The 18972-nt window shown below is 53.0% G+C and overlaps 2 protein-coding genes across 2 annotated transcripts in view; one reads left to right on the top strand and one right to left on the bottom strand.

The window, feature by feature from the left end:
- Positions 1-18972, bottom strand: part of IPPK (inositol-pentakisphosphate 2-kinase) — a 400388-nt gene that overhangs the window by 147368 nt on the left and 234048 nt on the right. The window lies entirely within an intron of this gene.
- FGD3 (FYVE, RhoGEF and PH domain containing 3) overlaps positions 11529-18972 on the top strand; it is a 49086-nt gene continuing 41642 nt past the window's right edge. Inside the window, exon 1 of the mRNA XM_082694279.1 lies at positions 11529-11682. The gene's annotated coding sequence lies outside the window, so the exon portion shown is untranslated. The remainder of the gene's footprint in view (positions 11683-18972) is intronic.

Raw genomic sequence — 18972 nt, 5'->3', positions numbered from 1 at the left:
AGCAGAGAGCCCCATGCAGGGTTTGATCCCAGGACCCTGAGATCATGACCTGAGCTGAAGGCAGAGGCTTTAACCCACTGACCTACCCAGGCGCCTCAATACATAAAATCTTTTTTAAAAATTACTAAGACTTATTTTGTGTCCCTTTGCTGATGCTAATCAGTAGCCTCTTGCTGTAATACACACTACCCAGGTGCGTAACAGTGTTTCCTTCCGAATCCTTGAACTTGAATGTGGTCACGGGGACAGGACAGAACAACACATGAACAAATGGGAAACTACCAAGTTCTTGGACAGGAAGACTCAAAAGAATAAAAATGCCAAGTCCTTCTGAGTTATTTCCTAGGGTAACTCTGCTCTAGTAAATGTGCCATTAGGAATCACTGTTGTTGTTATTATCATTTTAAACCAGCAAAGATGATCTTAAAATCTAAATTGGGGGGGCGCCTGGGTGGCTCAGTGGGTTAAAGCCTCTGCCTTCGGCTCGGGTCATGATCCCAGGGTCCTGGGATCGAGCCCCGCATCAGGCTCTCTGCTCAGCGGGGAGCCTGCTTCCTCCTCTCTCTCTCTGCCTGCTTCTCTGCCTACTTGTAATCTCTGCCTGTCAAATAAATAAACAAAATCTTAAAAAAAAAAATCTAAATTGGGGGCTGGAGAGGGGAAGAGAGTAGCCAGGATATTTTGAAAAAAAAAAAAAAACCAAAAAACAAAAAACAAAAAACCAGCAACTGGGGACCTCAGGTATTAAAACGCAGTGTAACGCTTAGTACTGAAAACAGTGTGGAAATGATCTATGAATAGACAGCCACATGGCACAGAATAAAAAGTCAGAAAATAGTCTCAGATACATACAGAATTTACAATGTGATGACGGTTGCATTTCAAATCCATATGCTTCTGGGAAAATGATCCATTTTTAGGAAAAAAAGAGTGAATCCATATATCACACATAGAGGCTACATTATAAATGAATCTAACATTTCAATGAAAAAAAAATCATAAACCTTACTGGGCTATGACTTGGAGTGGATACAACATTTCAAACGATGACATAAAGCTCAGAATCTCTGAACAGAAATGCTCGCTACCATTAAAGTGGCTCCATTAAAGTGGAAAACTACTTTGGTAAACATCCCATAAACAAACTCAAAAGACAAATGACAAACTTGGAAAATGTGCAACTTATTTTATAATTAAGGGGCTATATCTTTAATATATAAAGAGTTCCTATAAATCAATGAAGACTAATACCCAACAGAAAACTGGGCAAAGGGCATGGATGTTCTCAGTGCCTGAGTGGTTTGCTTTGCTTGCATTTGCCATGCTTCATGCAACCCGTCGTCCAAGGAGGGTGAGAGAGAGTTTTGAGGCCAACTTGAAACCATTCTGCAGCCTCGTGTCAATCATAGCTGATTTGCATCTGTCTGCTTAGCACAGACGATGTCCACTAAACCACAGGTGATCTTCAAACCTATACGCGAGCAAGGAAGACTTGCTGTGAACCCAGGTGCTGGGGAGGCCTGTTAATCAGCGATACCGCAGCCGGAGCTGACGAACGCACCTGTGAGAACACATTATGAGAATTCATGCAGCATTTTTTGTTTCTTTCTACAAGCAGTAGATTGAAAACTTCAATGTCCACCAAGAAGTGACTGGATTAATTAATTATGACACATCCATAAATGGGCTTGTCTGCAACAAAAAAAGAGTGAAGAAGCTCCATGGTTACTGACACTGAAAGTTCCCCAGGATACCTGCTGATTATCTGTGTGAAAAAGGTAAAGGGGAAATGAAGAATCATATCAATTTGTGTATAGGCTAAGATAATCTCTGGAAAAATAAAGTAAGAGCTGGCGTTTCCTGATGGAGGGGATGGAAGCCTGGTGAATAGGGAGATATGAAGACTCAAGTAAATGGAGGTTGAAAAATAAATCTGCTAGTCGACAAACTTATTTGTTAGTAAGTTATGAGAAAATTAGAAGTGAAAAGACCAAGGAGAGTTTTTTCAGAGTACGCCTTTAAAAAAATTAAAACAGAATTTGAAGCAAATCATCTACTTGATTAATTTTGCAATCTCCATGTACAAATGCCTCTAGTTTTGATAAGTATCTGTTCAGCAAACTCTGGTGTTCAATCAGAATAATATCGTACATGAGTCAAAGCCTATTTATTGAGAAATGACGAAGCAACTTAGTGACAAAGAGTTTGTGCGGGTTTGTTCTTTGTTATCTAGTTTCTCGAGGTGGGAGTTGAGATCACTGATTCCAACATTTCTTCGTTTCAGACATAAGCAATCAATGCTATAAATTCACACACGAACGCTGCTTTACCAGCATCCAACATTTTGAGGTGCATTTTCATTTTCTTTCATTTCAAGATGTTTTCTCATTTCCCTTGAGATTTTTTTCTTTGACCCATGGATTATTTAGAGGTTGGGTTGTTTTGTTTGAAAGCGTTGGAGACTTTCCATTTATCTTTCTGTTACTGATTTCTAGTTTATTTTCATTGTGGTCTGAGATCATCTTTTGTATTATTTCAAATCTTAACAAAAGGTCTAAAGGCTTGTTTTGTGACTGAGGGTAAGGTTTATCTTTGTGAATGTTCTGTGTGCACTTGAAAAGATGTGTGTATCTGTTCTGGGGAGGACTGTCCCATAGATGTTGACTGGTTCCAGTTGGTTGATGGTATTGGTTGTTTCCTCCATATCTTTGCTGATCTTCTGATACTAGTTGTATCTATTACTGAGTGAAGAATACTGAATTCTCCAACTATAATCCTGGATTTGTCTAGTTCTCCTTTCAGTTCCATCATATTTTGGTTCTATATTTTGAAACGCTATTGTTAAGTCTATGTGCATTTAGGATTGCTACATATTGAAGTGGATTTTTTTTTAACCTTATGTCTTTATCCTGGTAGTTCTGTTTGCTCTGAAGTCTATTTTTAAATTTTTTTTAAAGATTTTATTTATTTGGGACGCCTGGGTGGCTCAGTTGGTTAAGCGGCTGCCTTCGGCTCAGGTCATGATCCCAGCGTCCTCGGATCGAGTCCCACATCGGGCTCCTTGCTCGGCAGGGAGCCTGCTTCTCCCTCTGCCTCTGCCTGCCATTCTGTCTGCCTGTGCTCGCTCCCTCTCCCTCTCTCTCTCTCTCTGACAAATAAATAAATAAAATCTTAAAAAAAAAAGATTTTATTTATTTATTTGACAGAGAGAGAGATCACAAGCAGGCAGAGAGGCAGGCAGAGAGAGAGGACAAACAGGCTCCCTGCTGAGCAGAGAGCCCGATGTGGGGCTCGATCCCAGGACTCTGAGATCATGACCTGAGCCGAAGGCAGAGGCTTTAACCCACTGAGCTACCCAGGTGCCCCTGAAGTCTATTTTATCTGTATCACTATAGCCACTCTATTTCTGTTAACACGATATATTTTTTTCATAATTTTACTTTTCTTTTTTCCTCCATCATATATTTAAAGTGAACTTCTTATAGACAATGTACAGTGGGGTCATTAAAAAAAATCCTTATGACAATCTCTGCCCTTCAATTAGTACATTTATACTACTTACATTTTATGTACGTATTGGTAAGTTTTTATGTGGGCATCTCTTATATTATTTGCTTTTTTTTTTCATAAAGATTTTATTTATTTATTTGACAGACAGAGAACACAAATAGGCAGAGAGGCAGGCAGAGGGAGAGGAGGAAGCAGGCTCCGCTGAGCAGAGAGCCTGATGTGGGGCTTGATCCCAGGACCCTGAGATCATGACCTGAGCTAAAGGCAGAGACTCAACCCACTGAGCCACCCAGGCACCCCTATTACTTGCTTTTTACTTATTATACATTATTTTCATTCCTCTGTTTCTCTTTCCTACTTTCTTTTGGGCAATTGAAACTTCTTTAGTGTTATGTTTTAATTTATCTGTTTTGAACTCACCTGTTTGTATAGGTTTTTTTAATAGTTGCCATAGGGATTGTAATATGGATACCTAACTTTGTCATTCTATTTATTTATTTTTTAATTTATATATATATATATATATATATATATATATATATACATATATATATTTTAAAGATTTTATTTATTTATTTATTTGAGAGAGAGATCACAAGTAGGCAGAGGGGCAGGCAGAGAGAGAGGGGGAAGTAGGCTCCCTGCTGAGCAGAGAACTCAACGTGGGGCTCAATCCCAGGACCCTGAGATCATGACCTGAGCTGAAGGCAGAGGCTTAACCCACTGAGCCACCCAGGCGCCCCTTTGTCATTCTATTTAGAGTGAAAATTTCCCTACCTCAAGTATAATGGAGATACTTTATCATGTCAATCCGTTTACCCACCATTCAATGTTACAGTTTTGTCTATTATATCTACGTGCACTGAAAACCCTATCAGACGGGGTCAGGGTGGATAGTCTGTTATAGTCACCCATACTGTTGCCTTTCCGCCAGCCCCGCGGCTGCCAGGTTCTTGCTGACATCATACCCCCATTGTCCAAAGGTCTGTCAGAGCAGGTCTACCAGATAGAAATTATCTTAGCTTTCCTTCATGGGAGAATGTCTGTTTCATCCTCATTCCTGAAGGATATTATCTAGTAGTTATAGAATCCTTGGGTTGAAGTTCCATTCTTTTAGCACTTGAAAAATATACTGCTTTGGGTCACCTGAGTGGCTCGCCCAGTTAAGCGTCTACCTTTGACTCAGGTCATGATCCCAGAGTCCTGGGATCGATTCTCTCATCGGGCTCTCTGCTCAGTGGGGGGCCTGCTTCTCTTTCTCCCACTCCCCCTGCCTGTGCTATCCTGAAAAGAAAAGAAAAATACATTGCTTCCATTGGTCTCCATGATTCCAGATGAGAAATCCCGCCATGTGCATCTTTGTTCCTTTGTAGATCATGCATTGCTTTCGTCTGGCAACTTTCAAGATGTTTTGTCTCCCCTGTGCAGCAGACTGGTTGTGATCTGTCCAGGCATGGATCTCTTCGGGTTTGTCATTTTTAAGGTTTGTCTGATGCATCAGGGGTCTCCAAGGCCAGCCACACCCCTAGATTCCCTCTAGTAGAGATCTGCTAGGACTCAAGACCTCAGCATCTAATGAGCTCATTGCCGCGAACTCTGCTGGCCAAGGCTGCCAATGCCCGGGCCTAGGCCATCCCCATCAGCCTGCTGGGTGAGGGCCTCCACACCATGGCTGGACGCGCGAATGCCCAGACAGGGCAGGGGAAAGTCCAGATAAAGTCCTTCCTGAGGAGAGCAGGCAGCCAAGGCAGAAGCTTCTGTCCTAGCAGCCTTCAGACACCAGGCAGGAACCTCAGCATATTTTGAAAGAAATGGCATTTCAAGCAAGCCAAACATTACTTATGAAAATGGAATTGTCATTAATCTATAGCATTTAGCATTCTTGTAGTTCTCCTCAGTTTACCTGAATGGCTAAATATATGAAGACTACTTCACATCCCGTGTGGATGTGTTTGTGTAGCATGAGTTACACATAGGCTGTGTGTGTAGACCACACGTACGTGTAAGGATACTTTAGTCCTCGTGTGTTACACGTGCTGTGTGTGTAGACTACCGCACATGTCAGGATAATTTAATTCTCATGTCAGTGAGACATCAGATAAGGGAAGTCTCCTAAAATACACAGAAAAAAATAATGGATCCTAGAAAAAAAATTTAAAGAGGCATGTGCGAACCATGCATTTCAGTAAAGAATAGGCCACATTTAGAATTCGCATTGTCAAAATGCACAGAGACTCTTAATTCATGAATATCTGAGTTGGTAAACTGAAGTTTAAAAGAGTCTTCAACTAAAAAAAAATTTTTAAGTCTAATTTACAATAAACCCAAAAATGTGGTTTCTTTTATTTCTTTTAGGTTTGGCTTTATCTTTTCAAATGGGCCGCGTGAAGATGCACGGTGGCTTTGAATCACAAACAGGTGCAGAGAAAGGCGGTAGGCCCTTGCTTCCCCGTCATCCTAGAGGAGCGTTGCCAGTTCCCTGCATCCCTCCCCGTGCTGAGACTCAGTCTTCCCAAGTTTTGTCAGTCTGGTGTGAAAATGGTATTTTGCTGCTTTGATTCGCAATTCTGAGACCACAGAAGGGACGCAACTGAGAACACTGGGAAGTTCAGTCTGAACAGCGAGTCCTAGTGGAGTGTAGACATAACCCTGTCGTGAGCCTCCCTGGAGGCCGATCCCACTGTCTTCCAGCCATGTGGCTCAGAGGCAGGCAGCCCAGGCGCATGGGACAGGCGGGACTCACCGAACCCTGGTAGGAAGGCACCGCTGGCAAGCGACCATTCACCCGCTCGCCTTCCTAGTTGAGCCAGGCCCTCGCCTATCCATCCGCCACGCTTGCGCTGGCTGGAGGCGACTCTGCTGGTCCCAGGGGGCATCGAGTTCTTTCTCAGATTCAGAGACTACCTCGGCATGTTTTGCCCCCTCTCCTCACACCCACAAGGCATTCATGCAAACTGCATGGTGCGCACTCCCCGCGCCCCTCCTAGAGAGAAGGAGGGCCGCCCGAGTCTGGGAACACCCGCCTGGGGACTGTCCCGCTTGGAGATGGTCCCGAAGGAAAGTCCCCCCCCCACCCCCGCTCAGCTTCTCACCCGGTGTGCTGCTTATTTGTTCTTGGCAGAGGAAATGGCTTTGGGAAGCCCCGCTTTGGTGTCAGAAGTGGGTCAGGTTTCCAATGCTGGGGACATGCTGGGGACAAGGGTTGGGTATTACATGGTGTCTTGTCCCTGCAGCTGGCACTTGGCGCTCACGTCCTCTGTCCCAGGGTCGTCACAGGAGCCCGGCTGGGGCTAACTCCCAGCCAAGACTGCACCAATAGGAGCCCCCAGCAGGTGGGCCAGGGAGCTCCTTCGAGCTCTGTAAGCCTCAGCCTCCCCACCGAGCGGAGCTGACCGCAGGGCCTGCCCCGCAGCTGTCCGTGGGGTTCCGCCGGGTTCCGCCGGGCACCTCACCATGGTGCTGTGCATGTTTGCCTTCTCCCTTTGGGGGCGCAGCACACCCAGGGGCCAAGGTGGCTGCCGGCCTCTGCTAGCTCTGGGACCCTGGGGACCCCGTGTCACCTCTCTGAGCCTCTGCGGCCCTGCCAACAGGACCTCCCCACTCTGGGGAAGGACCCCGAGTTCCCGCGTCACTGTACCAGCGCTGGGCCAGTGTAGCGTGAGCGCTGCCGGCTCTGAGGGGCCTTACCGTTTGGTCCCACCGGTGGAGGGGAACTGTGAGCCCGTGTGTGACTGATTCGTCGGGGTGACCTCGTTTTGGCTCTCTGGAAGCAATGTTGGGAGAAAGGAAGTGTGTCCCCCCAACTCTCCTCAGCTGGGCCTGTTGTGACCTGTGTCCTGCGGGGGCTGAACTCAAAGGCTGGCAGGCCCTCATAGAAGCCTGAGTCTTGGGGGGACAGGAGAGCCTGTGCTGGCTGGGTCAGGGGCCCAGAGTGGCTGCATGTCCCTGGGCATGAACGCTGGGGGTTGGGGACCTCACGTGGCTGCCAGCCAGGTGGGTGTTGCCACCGTCACGTTGTAGGTGAGAAACCCCAGGCTTTGGCTCACCCCTGCGCAGGGCTGGGTTCCGTGGGCAAGGACAGCTCTGGGAGGAGGCTGGCAGGCATCAGGCAGGTGTCACGGCCCAGTCAGGGGGACTCAGGAGGCTGGGTGGGTCTTAGCATACGCCAGAGCCAGCAGACCCACAACTGTCCACCACGACCCATTCCCTGCCCATCTCTAGATGTGCACCCCGCTGTTCCCAGGGCCCCCGCTCTGTGTTCTTGCCACCACTGCCTCTCCTGTTTCCCTGGCGCTGACTGCTGGGTCATCACTGTGCAAGCTATAGGACGCAGAGTCCAGGGCAGACATGGCTCCTTGGCCCTGCAGGCGCCCCGCTCACAGCCATCCAGGCAGCCGGTACTAATCACGGTTGTCCTTGCAATGACCCCTCACCCACCATGTGGACCAAGACCATTCACTGGCTTCCGTCTTTGCACATTCTCTTCCCACAGGCAGGAGAATGCTTGTCCCGCCATGCCTGTAGCTGATTGCCCCTCATTGTCAGGACTCAGGAGCTGCTCCCTAGGAAGGCTCACCACCTCTCCAGGCTGCTGTAGTGCCTTTGGCCACCTCTGCCGCCCTGCTCTGCCCACCACTATAGACCTGTGGGGTCGCCCTTACCCGCTCTGTTCCACGAGGGCCGGGGCCAGGAGCCCTCGGTGCTCCCCGTGACTGAGTGAGGGCGGCTCGGTCTTCAGGTCTTCAGGCCTCTGTACTAACCCGTGCGGGCCCCGCCCCTGGCTGGATGTTCCGCTGTCCAGGCTGCAGGTGCTGTCCCTCCCCGGACACCCCCTGCCCGTCGCCGGGGCCGGAGCCCCCGATGCTGGTGCCTGCGGACGGCGACCCTCCCGGCTCCCGGGGGCTGGGGCTCTTCCGCGCGTTGCTGGCTTCAGTCAGTAAACAGCAGCTTGGACTCGCGGGTATGCATTATAGCAGAATTCACTGTACGGTCAGAATAAGAGGAGTATTCGTGGGTTAAATCTGACTCCATTTATTTTGTTGCTCAAATGACTGCAGCTGTGGCTGTGCTGGGAGCCGCTCCACACCGGGACCCGAGCCCTCCCGACGGCCCCGCTGTCACTGGGAGCGCGTCCTTACTTCCCTACCCCGGAAGATGCTTCAGCGGCATCTTGTATTCCAGAGGGTCCCTGCGGGACAGCAGGGCATGGTCACAGGGTCTGAGGCACAGGAAGTTGAGGTCGGGGGTCCCTGGGGGACAGGACATTATGGTCAGGGGTTCATTCTGGCTGGGCTGCCTTGGACGGCAGAGGTACCAGGCTGGCAGCCTAAGGCGGATGGGGTCGGCTGCCCTCCAGCTCAGCCCCCAGGCCCCTTTCCCATGTGACTGGTGAGGCCTCAGCAGACAACTGGCTTCCCTCACCCAGGCCAGGCCCAGCGGCCGCCTCCACCCTTCCTGCTGCACCCTCTGTGTGGGCCACTATCTGGGGTGCCCCTGAGGCTGCCTGGGGAAGGGCTTCTTGCTAGAGACCTCCCATCTCCAGGCTGATGGGTGAGCCTCTGGTCCCGGGTCCCCTAGGAGAGGGGCTCCCAGGCCCTGCCCCTGCGGACAGCCAGCCTTGTCTCTCGACTGCCACCACGAACGGGGAGACGGGCTTCCTGTCAGGGCCGCCGGGCTGAGACGGCACAGGTGTATCTGTCCTGCTGCTTTTAGGGAAGCCGTCGCCGCCCCACCCCACCCCGGGGAGGTCTTCTGCATCCCTTTGGCTCACAGAGACCTTCTGGGCCCCAAACAGCCCTGGAAGCGTGTCCCTAAGTTCCTGGCTACCATCCTTTAGAGAGTTCTGGGTTTGTCACAGTGCAGAAAAGGTGGCGCTCACGCGTGTGTGCTCTGTTGCATGCAGTGAGTGCGAGCCCGTGCGTGTATGTGAGCACACGTGTGTGCCCACGTGTGCCTTCCTCTGCAGGCCATCAGGACGGGAGCCCCAGAGCCCGGCAGCACCTGTGCGGAGGTCAGTGAGGCAGGAGCCCAGGACGGAGAGCTCCAGCGCCCTATGCAGAGGCGCCCTCCCGAGGCATCTACACGCCTTGGCCGTCCGCCGTCTGTGAGTAGAACTACTGATCCTCGCCTGGCGGGGGGCACGTGATGATGTCCTTCTGGGGGGGCCCGGCCCCCACCAAGTGTTCAGGGCCACTGAGCCTGCGCGTTTCCGTCTGTAAATCTTCAGTCATCAGCTCTTACTCGAGTTACGCTTCACACAAAAGAAGTTTCTTCGCAGTGGGCTTGTATCTAGGCTGGGGCCCGCAGCCCTCATCCCTGCGAGCGGCAGGCAAGTCCGCAGATTTAGAGCAGGTCCCCAGCCCCCACCAGCAGGGGTGGGGCAGGGGTGAGAGACCGGGTCTGTGGAGGGGAGGCAAGCTCCAGGTCACCCTTCTGCAAAGGGTCAGAAGCAGGGGTGGGGGGCAGATACTGCCAAGAAAAGGAGGTGTGTCCAGCGCCCTGGGGAGAGGACTGTCCTGCCTTTTAGGCTCGGGTTGACACAGGGGACGTGTCCTGGGGCTGGACAGTTTCCTGGATGTTTTCAAATGCAGCAGATAAATGTTTGGAACTGACGTATTTCTGCCATTTCTCATGTGCTGCAGGAACACCATGCTGCCCCAACCTCAGCCAAAGACACATTTTCATTGCTGGGGTTGAACAAAAAAGTCAGCTGTGGGTTTAAGGCCCTGGGATGGCGTTACCTGGTGGCACCTGCATGGGGGCGCCTGCTGGGCCGCACTTGGGGCTGACTCCAGGAATTGTGGCTGTGCCAGATTGGGAGGGGGCCTTTCTCTGAGAGGCAGTGGGGTGAGAGTTTTGGATGAAAAGATCTGGATTTGGATGACATGCAGCCACTTTGGGAAGCGCTGGCAGGCTGGTGGTCCTGTCTTCCCGGCCTCTTCCATCACGGCAGCCTGGAAAGAAGGGACGCCTGTGTTCTGGGCATCTTTGCAGAGGGGCTCCACGGCCCCCACGGCGGCCTCCTCCCACTCTGCCACACACCCTGCCCACTAGTTAATGCCACGTAACACACACCCGTCAGTGCTTTGGGAGCTGATGACGCGGCGTTCTTGCTAGACCACAAGCCTGGGTTTCTATCTGCACATTTCCCGGCCCAGGAAAGGCCACATCAGGACATTTGGGGCTGTCTCCAGAGGACAGGACAATGGGTCCAGCATTTCCTGGGCACCAAGAGCCTTACCCTGGCTGTGGTCTCCTATCTCTGTTGCTGCAGGCTTGTCACCACATGTAGGCACGTGTGTGTGTGTGTGTCCCTCAATGACCAGTCCAAGAGCTGGCCTAGGGTGAGCTCCCCATGTCTAGTAGGGCCCTGTATCTGCCACACACATATCACAGACAGCCTCACACACATGCAGCATCACACACAGAGCATCACACAACCTCACACGCACAGAACATCACACACAAACACACACAGCCTCACACACACAGCCTTATACACAGAAGATCACACACACATATCACACGCACATCACACACTCACCACACACACAGCAGCACACACAACCTCACACACACAGCATCACACACACTCACACACACAGCATCACTCATACCGCCTGCAAACAAAGACCTCTGGAAGCAGATGTGCGCTCCCTGATAGCTCCCTAGGTCTGTGCCCAGCCTGCACACCACAGAAGGGGGCTCACCATGGTGACAGAGTATTTCAAATGCCCTGTTAGGTCAGGACCTTCTGAAAAGTCTGGAAGTGGGAGTGTGGGGGGTGCAGAGTGTCGAGACCAATCTGCACCCTCTCCCAGCTGGCCTGGGCTCCTCTTCCACCCATGGCCATCAGGACCCTAGGCTCCGGTCCCAGGGCGCCTGCCGCCTAGCCCAGCCTTGTTGCCATGGGGACGGTGGGCATCTGGGCTGCTCCCCGCCCTCCAGCGGGCTGGGGAGCCTGGGGCTTTGTCGGGGCTGGAGAAGAAAGGGGCTGCCTGCAGGCACCGCCCCGCCTGAGGGAGGTCTGAGCTGGAGGCAGGGCCGGTGCGTCCCGCCCCCGCTGGTGCCACCGGAGGCCTCACCCAGATCAGCGGGGTGGCAGGGGTGGCAGGGTCTCCTCCAGCCCCAGGATCCTGGCTCTGCCTGTTTGCGTGCTTTCCCAGGGAAGCGGTGAGTACGGTGGGGTCTGGAGAAGCCAGGCTTCCCCGGTTCAGGTGGAGCTACAGCCCTGGGGGGTCACTTCCCGGGTTCCTCGGGCGCTGTGCGTCCCCGAGGGGGGGAGGGGCGGGCAGGCAGGACAGTACGCCTCTGTGTGATTTCAGGAGGAGGCTTCCCGGTTGCAGGCGGGGTCCCCATCACCCCTCAGCGCCCAGGTCCGCGTCTGCCGGGAGTCGTCCAGGATGTTGGCTGGGCTGAGGCGTGGGGTTGGAGCTGTCCCCCGACCTGCCGTGTCTGGGTTTCCCCACACTGCTCTTCCCACACCGTTTGAAACAGGCGGGAGGAGAGCCCGGTGTGGGCTTTAGAAATGCCGTTGCCTGAGGTTGCCTCAGGAACGCAGACCCCATTTCAAATGCTGGATTGACTTTTTTTAGAACAATTTTGGAGAGCAGTTTTCGGTTCACAGCTCTGGAAGTACAGACTTCCCATGCGCCGCGGAGCCGCGCCGCCGTCTCCGGGGCCGGCAGCGCCCTCTTCGGAGGGACACTTGTCACAGGTGGCGAGCCTGCCCCGACCGGCATCGTCACCCAGAACCCGCACCGTATCGGAGTCACTCCTGTGGGCGTGTCCTGGGCTTGGGACAGAGGCCTCATGACACGCGTCTGTATTTACTTCCCTCGGAGCCCTCATGCCCCGGCAGCCACGGACCCCAGGCTTTCTCCAGAATGTCACACAGTTGGGAGCAAACAGGGTGTCGCCTTGCTGATGTGCATTTAATTTCCCAGCGATTTCCTTTCTCTCTCTCTTGCTTTCATTAGGAAAATCAGCCTAGCGTGGCCAGGGCACCAGAGTAGTGTGCGTTCCCAAGTCCCTGGGGATGCCAGGCTGTCCCTGGCTCTTTGGTGGTACGGATCAGGACACTAGATGACTAGGGCGACATCCCAGGTTGGTGTCGAGTGAACAGAACGAGTGTGCGGACGCGCACTCAGAGTCCATTGCAAACGACCACAGGACACACACCGAGCCTCAGAGTTTGTGCAGAAAGTGGAGCGTGTCTCTGCGGGGGTTCCAGCCGGTGGGGCGGCTGGGGCTGCTGGCTTTGGACACAGGGCCTCCTCTGGGCTGGGCGCAGAGACTCCCTCGGGCAGAGCAGGGCTGGAGCCTGTGTTCTCATCCGCACCACAGTGGTCATGAGGGCTCCTTCTTGGTGGTCTTGCTCTGTGACCTCAGCCTGCCCCTGGTGGGGCCTCGCTCTGCTCTGGGCACAGGGAATAGAGCGGCTCATAGATGTCTGGGGGCTCCAGGCAGGACACGGGACCATGTCCCCAGCTGTCCAGTGGGGCTTGCTGGGGGTGAAAGGAGCCAAAGGGTGTCCTCTGTGCTGTGCGTCCCCGTCCGACTGCAGTGGCTGCCGGGGCAACAGGGACACCTCCCAAAGCTCGTGGACACCAGTTCTACCTCAGCCCCACAGCTTGGGGCCAGTCTGGGGTCTCCCACTTTCCCCCGGACGTGTGGTGAGGGGCCCCCAGGGTCCTTCACGCTGCATGTGAGAGACCCTTGAACAGACGGGGCTGGGGCACGCCCATAGCTCAGTAGTCCCAGCCCACTCGGGCCTCCTGCCGTCTGTGTATGTTCGTGTGTGCATATGTGTACACGTGAGTGTGCACAGGGGCCAGTGTGACCCATGACCCCCCCGTCTGTGTCTGTGTGGGTGCATGTGAGTGTGCACAGGGGCTGGTGTGTCCAATGAGAGGCTGGGCACCTGTGTGGGCAGCGATCTGCTCCAGAGGGACTGAGGGTGTCTCATCCCCCGGGCACGGCTGCCAGGCCCCAGACCCAGCGCTGCAGCCCAGGGCGCTGGATCCACCCTCCTGCCTGCTCGCCTGAGGCTCCTGCACCTATAGCCAGAGTTCAAATCCCCAGTCGCACTCCACTAACTGACCAGCCGGCACTGAGCTCTCCTAAACCACCTACTGACCCACTGACTTCCTTTTTATATACCTCCCTCCCTACCTCTTCGCTGCCTTGTTCCAGAAGGGACCTGGTTCAGCTCAAGTATGCAGGAATAGAGAAGCAGGTGAATATAAGGGAGAGCTGTGTATTGCCAGGCAGAACTTGTGGGTGGCTGGTGAAGTCCCCAGGTGGGAGTCTGGGACTGAGGGCCATGGGGGTTCTGGATGTGGGCTGTCTCTTCCCCGTTGTGTTAGAGGAGCCCCCTCCTCAGCTCCAGATCAGCCCTTGTGAGGTGTGGGAGCCTGTGAGCAGAACTGAGGAGCCCGGGGGTGGGGGGGGAGGGCAGGGTAGTCTGTGGTCAGGAACCCCTAAGTGACCTGGGGACAGCTCAAGGACAGAGCTGCCCTGCCCCGCCCTGGGACACGGGAAGGGCGCGTCCATTCCAGGTGGCAGCCGTGGCCGTCAGCCCGGAGTTGCACACCCCAGGCCCAGCCCGGCTCCTGCTCTGCTGGGGCTGCTCAGCCCCTGAAGGGCTATCCTCCAGCCATCTCTCTGTTCCTTGGGTCCCCTTTGGGAACAGCCTAGCAGGGAGGTGAGCCACAAGGAGGCCTTTGCATTGGAGGGAATCCCCATGGGTTTTTAGAGCTCCAGCTGGGGCTTTTAGAATGAGGTTGCTGCCGACAGACCTGATAAATGAGAGTGGCCTTTTGTTTCCCAGTAATTAATTTCCAGTAAGCCCCTCCCCCTTCCCTTCCCCTCCTCCCCCTTTCTCGCTGTGCTGGGGCTGCGGCAATCAGATTCCCACCCTTCCCGGCCTGGAAGAAGCAGGGCTGTGGAGTCTATACCCCTGATCACTTGGGAGCTAACACTGAGCTAACGCCTAATGGGATAGGGCGGGGCGCATCTTGTACTGCTCCAGGCCGATGCTTCTGGACGGCTTCAATAAGGGAAGATTGCAGTAGGCGAGTCAAGTGAGCATGCGGAAGTTATGTCTACAGTGCATGTAGCCTGTGAAGTGTGCCGCCTGGTGTGTCTAAAGAAACTTTGTTCAAAAAAGAAAAGAAACAATGTTTGTACTTAAATTAGAAACACTCTGTTGTTGAAAACTACTAACCATCATCTGAGCTTTCGGGGAGTCATGATCTTTTTGCTTGTGGAGGGTCTTGCCTGATGTTGATCTGCGGACCCATCAGGGTGGTACCGGCTGTGGCCATTTCTGAAAATAAGAGAACCCTGAAGCTTGCTGCATGGATTGACTCTTCTTTCGAGAATGATTTCTCTGTAGCCTGTGAAGCCGTTTGATAGCATTTTACCAACAGTAGAACTTCATTTTTTTTTTTGAAGATTTTATTTTTTTATTTGACACAGAGAGAGAGAGAGAGAGTGGAAGGGGCAGAGGGAGAAGCAGACTCCCCTCCGAGCAGGGAGACGGATGCGGGGCTCGATTCCAGGACTCTGGGATCGTGACCTCAGCCGAAAGCAGACGTGTAACCGACTGAGCCACCAGGCGCCCAGTAGAACTTCTTTCAAAACTGGAGTCCATCCTCTCCAACCCTGCTGCTGCGTTACAGCTACGTGCGTGTGATATTCTAAATCCTCTGCTGTCATTTCCACAGTCTTCACGGCATCTTCACTGGGTGTAGATTCCATCTCAAGAAACCACTTTCTTTTCTCATCCATAAGAAGCAAGTCCTCGTCTGTTCAAGTCTGATCATGGGATTCTAGCAGTTCAGTCCTGTCTTCAGGCTGCACTTCTGATCCTGCTTCTCCTGCTGTTTCCCCACATCTGCAGTGACTTCCTCCACTGCAGTCTTGAACCCCTCAGAGCCACCCATGAGGGCTGGTATCAACTTCTTCCAAATTCCTGTTGAGTTTGATAGTTTGAGCTCTTCCCATGAGTCATGAATATTAATGGTGAATCCTTTCCTGAATGTTTTTGACTGATTCTGCCCAGATCCATCTGAGAATTCAGTATCTATGACCGCTAGAGTCTTACTAAAGGTATTTCTTAAAGAACAAGACTTGCAAATCAGCATTACCTCTTGATTCATGGACTGCAGGGTGAATGTTGTGTTAGCAGGCATGAAAGCAGCATTAATCTTTTTTTTTTAATATTTATTTATTTGACAGACAGAGATCACAAGTAGGCAGAGAGGCAGGCAGAGAGAGAGAGGGGAAGCAGGCTCCCCACTGAGCAGAGAGCCCGATGCGGGACTCGATCCCAGGACCCTGGAGCATGACCTGAGCCGAAGGCAGCCACCCAGGTGCCCCTAAAACAACATTAATCTTATTCCTCTCCATCAGAACCTTGGGTGACCAGGTGCAATGCCATGTAGCAGTAATATTTTGCAAGCAATCTTTTTTTTCCTGAGCAGTAAGTCTCAAGAGTGGGCTTAAAATATTCCATCAACCGTATGGTAAATAGCTGTGCTGTCCGCCAGGCTCTGTTGTTCCGTTGAAAGAGCATAGGCGGAGGAGATTAGCATGGTTGCTAAGGGCTGCTTTTCAGAATGAGCAATGGGCACTGGCTTCCGCTTCAAGTCACCAGCTGCGTCAGCCTCTCTGGAGAAAGTCAGCCTGTCCTTGGAACTTTTGAAGCCAGGCGTTGATGTCTTTCTCACCATGAAAGTCCTAGGTGGCATCTTCCAATGGAAGACTGTTGCGTCCGTATTGAAAACCTGTTGCTTTGTGTGAGCACCTTCGTGAATTGTCTCAGCCGGATGCTCGGGATCCCTTGCTATGGCTTCTCCATCGGCGCTCGCCGCTTCACCTTGCGCTTGTACGTTACAGAGACGCTTCTTGCCTCCCCCCGGTGACTTCCGCCAGCTCCCAACTTGACTTCCACAGCTTCCTCAGCTCCTCAGCCTGCACAGAACTGAAGAGTCGGGGCCTTGCTCCGGGGGAGGCTTTGGGCGAAGGGGATGTCGTGGCTGGTTTGAGCTTCCCTCCAGACCGGTCAGACTCACAGCATGTCAGCAGGGAGGCTGTTTCATTCTCTTATGTGCTCACTGGGGTAGCACTGGCTATGTCCTTCGAGAACGTTTCCTTTGCATTCATAACGGGGCTTACTTTTTGGCACAAGAGGCCCAGCTTTTGGCCTGTCTTGGATGTCAACAGACCTTCCTCACGCAGCTGAATCATTTCTAGTTTCGATGGAAAGTGAGACATGTGCGACTCTTCCTTTCACGTGAACACTTAGAGGCCCTGGTAGGGTTATCAACTGTGCTAATGCCCATACGGTCGTGGCTTAGGGAGTAGGGAGGCCCGAGGAGAAGGAGAGAGATGGGGGAAGGGCCCGTCCGTGGAGCAGTCAGAGCACACACGACATCGGTTGAGTTCCCCGTCTTATATGGCACAGCTGCGGTGGCCCCAGATTACAGCAGTGACATGGATCACAGATCACCGTAACAAATGTGATAATAGCAATCACGTTTGAAATATTGTGAGAGTTCCCAAAAAGCGACACAGAGACATGACGTGAGCAAATGCTGTTGGAAAAATGGCGCCAGCAGACTGGGCCCAGGCAGGATTGCTACAAACCTTGCATTTGTAAGCAATGCTGTCCTTAAAACAAGGTGGACCACAGTGAATTTTTTCTTACAGGGTGGAAAAAAAGCCACAGACCCAGCATCCCCCTCTGTGGCTGGCGTCAGAGTGGTTACAGGTCAGGGATCACTTCCACTTGAGGCCGATGTCCGGTTCCCAAGGTCCCCTGTAACTGTCCTACTCCGTGGGCAAAGCTGTCAGACACCACCCTGTCTCAGGGTCAGAGGTCACTGGGGCTCTGCCAAGGCAAACCCCAAAGGCTGCTTTCAGGTGCTGTGACTAAACCATCAAGTATTTTTAGAGAAGTTCTGCTTTTGTTTTGCTTAAATAAGGAGGTACCATGAGTGCTCCCCCGTGGGACCCTCCCTGCTCGCCCGCTGGCATCTGACACACCCCAAGCCAGGTGTGGCACAGAGGGCTGTCTGCGGTCATCTGGGTCACCTGGCCGTCCTCGGAGCTGCTCGACCCACGGCAATATTCAAGGCGGTGCCCAACCTAGGGAAGGTTTTCAGTCTTTGAACAGAATCCAGTTTCAGTTTAAAGGAAACTAGAGAACTTTTTGCAAAAGTGTGTTTTCAGAAAGCAAAATTACACTCCGTGTCCTTTCCTTTTGGGTTTCTTAACCACATTTCCCCCCCCAGAGAAATGTAGGACAGCTAAGTAGAAATTAAATTTTCCATATATAAACAGACATGGAGACAGCTGGCTCTGAGGCAGTTGCGAGAGGCTTGGAATCTCAGATGAGCTATGGAGGAGATGTTATCATCTTATTTTAAAATAAGTCGACTTTTCTCCCAATTGCAAATATAATAAATGTTCTTTGTAAAAATGTGTATAGTACCGAGAAGCATGGAGAGGAAAGCGAACACCCCCAGAAGCTCAGGGCCCAGAGCTGGAAGGTCATGGGTCTGAGGGCGTGCGCAGCGGGTCCCTGCTCCTTCCCTGGCTCTTGTCTGGGGCTAGCAGTCCAGGGGCAGTCCTGGGGCCCCCATCCAAAGCCCGTGGGGTCCCACCCTGCCTCCTGCCCGGCTCTTGCCCAGCTTGTGGAGAAGATGTCAGCACTGGACACTGTCCCACCCTGACCTGCCCAGTGCCCCCAGTACCCCACTGACCTGAGAGCCAGGAGCGGGCAGCTCCTTGGTCCTCATGTGCCACGTGCTTTCAGAGCCAGTGCGGCATGGCCGCTGACCAACTGCATGAGGCTCTGGGCACCTCTGAACCCTGGTGTCCTCGTCAGTAACAGGACTCTCACGGCCAGGGCTCCCACTGGCCCTCCAGGCTCTGCACCCCCCTTGCCCCGTGCCCCTCCTTGCTCTGAACCCCCTGCTGCCTACTCACCTCTCGCTGCCCTGCGCCCCTGTCCCCCCACCGCTGCCCTGTGCCCCCCTCACTGCCAGCTCACCTCCTGCCGCCCTGCGCACCCCCGCCAGCTACCCGAGCCCCTTCCAGCTGCCGTGTGCCCCCCGCCCTGCGCACCGCCCTCCCCTGCTGCACTGCGCACTGTGCCAGTGGCCACCGTCTTGGCGGCGTCCTCTGCCGGGTCCTGCTTCACCTCCTTAGACACACCTTCCCCTTCTGGAAATGGGGCAAAGGAATGGTCCTGAGGCTGTTCCTCATTTGCTCTGTTTCTGTGTGGACATGGGGGCAGCGAGGCCAGGTCCAGATGGCGCAGGGAGGGGAGCAGTGGGCGCCGGAGGGCGGGGACGGCCAGCCTGCGCCCCAGAGCCGGGTGTGCCCAGTGAGGGAACAGAGAGAGGCGGGCGGGTCTTGTGGGGGAGCTCCGCGGCCTGGGGTCTCTGCTGC

Source organism: Mustela nivalis (genome assembly GCF_964662115.1).
Source record: "Mustela nivalis genome assembly, chromosome: 13".
In the NCBI taxonomy this organism is placed as follows: Eukaryota; Metazoa; Chordata; class Mammalia; order Carnivora; family Mustelidae; genus Mustela; species Mustela nivalis.
Note: the sequence above shows the minus strand (reverse complement) of the source record. Positions and strands in the feature narration are given on the sequence as shown.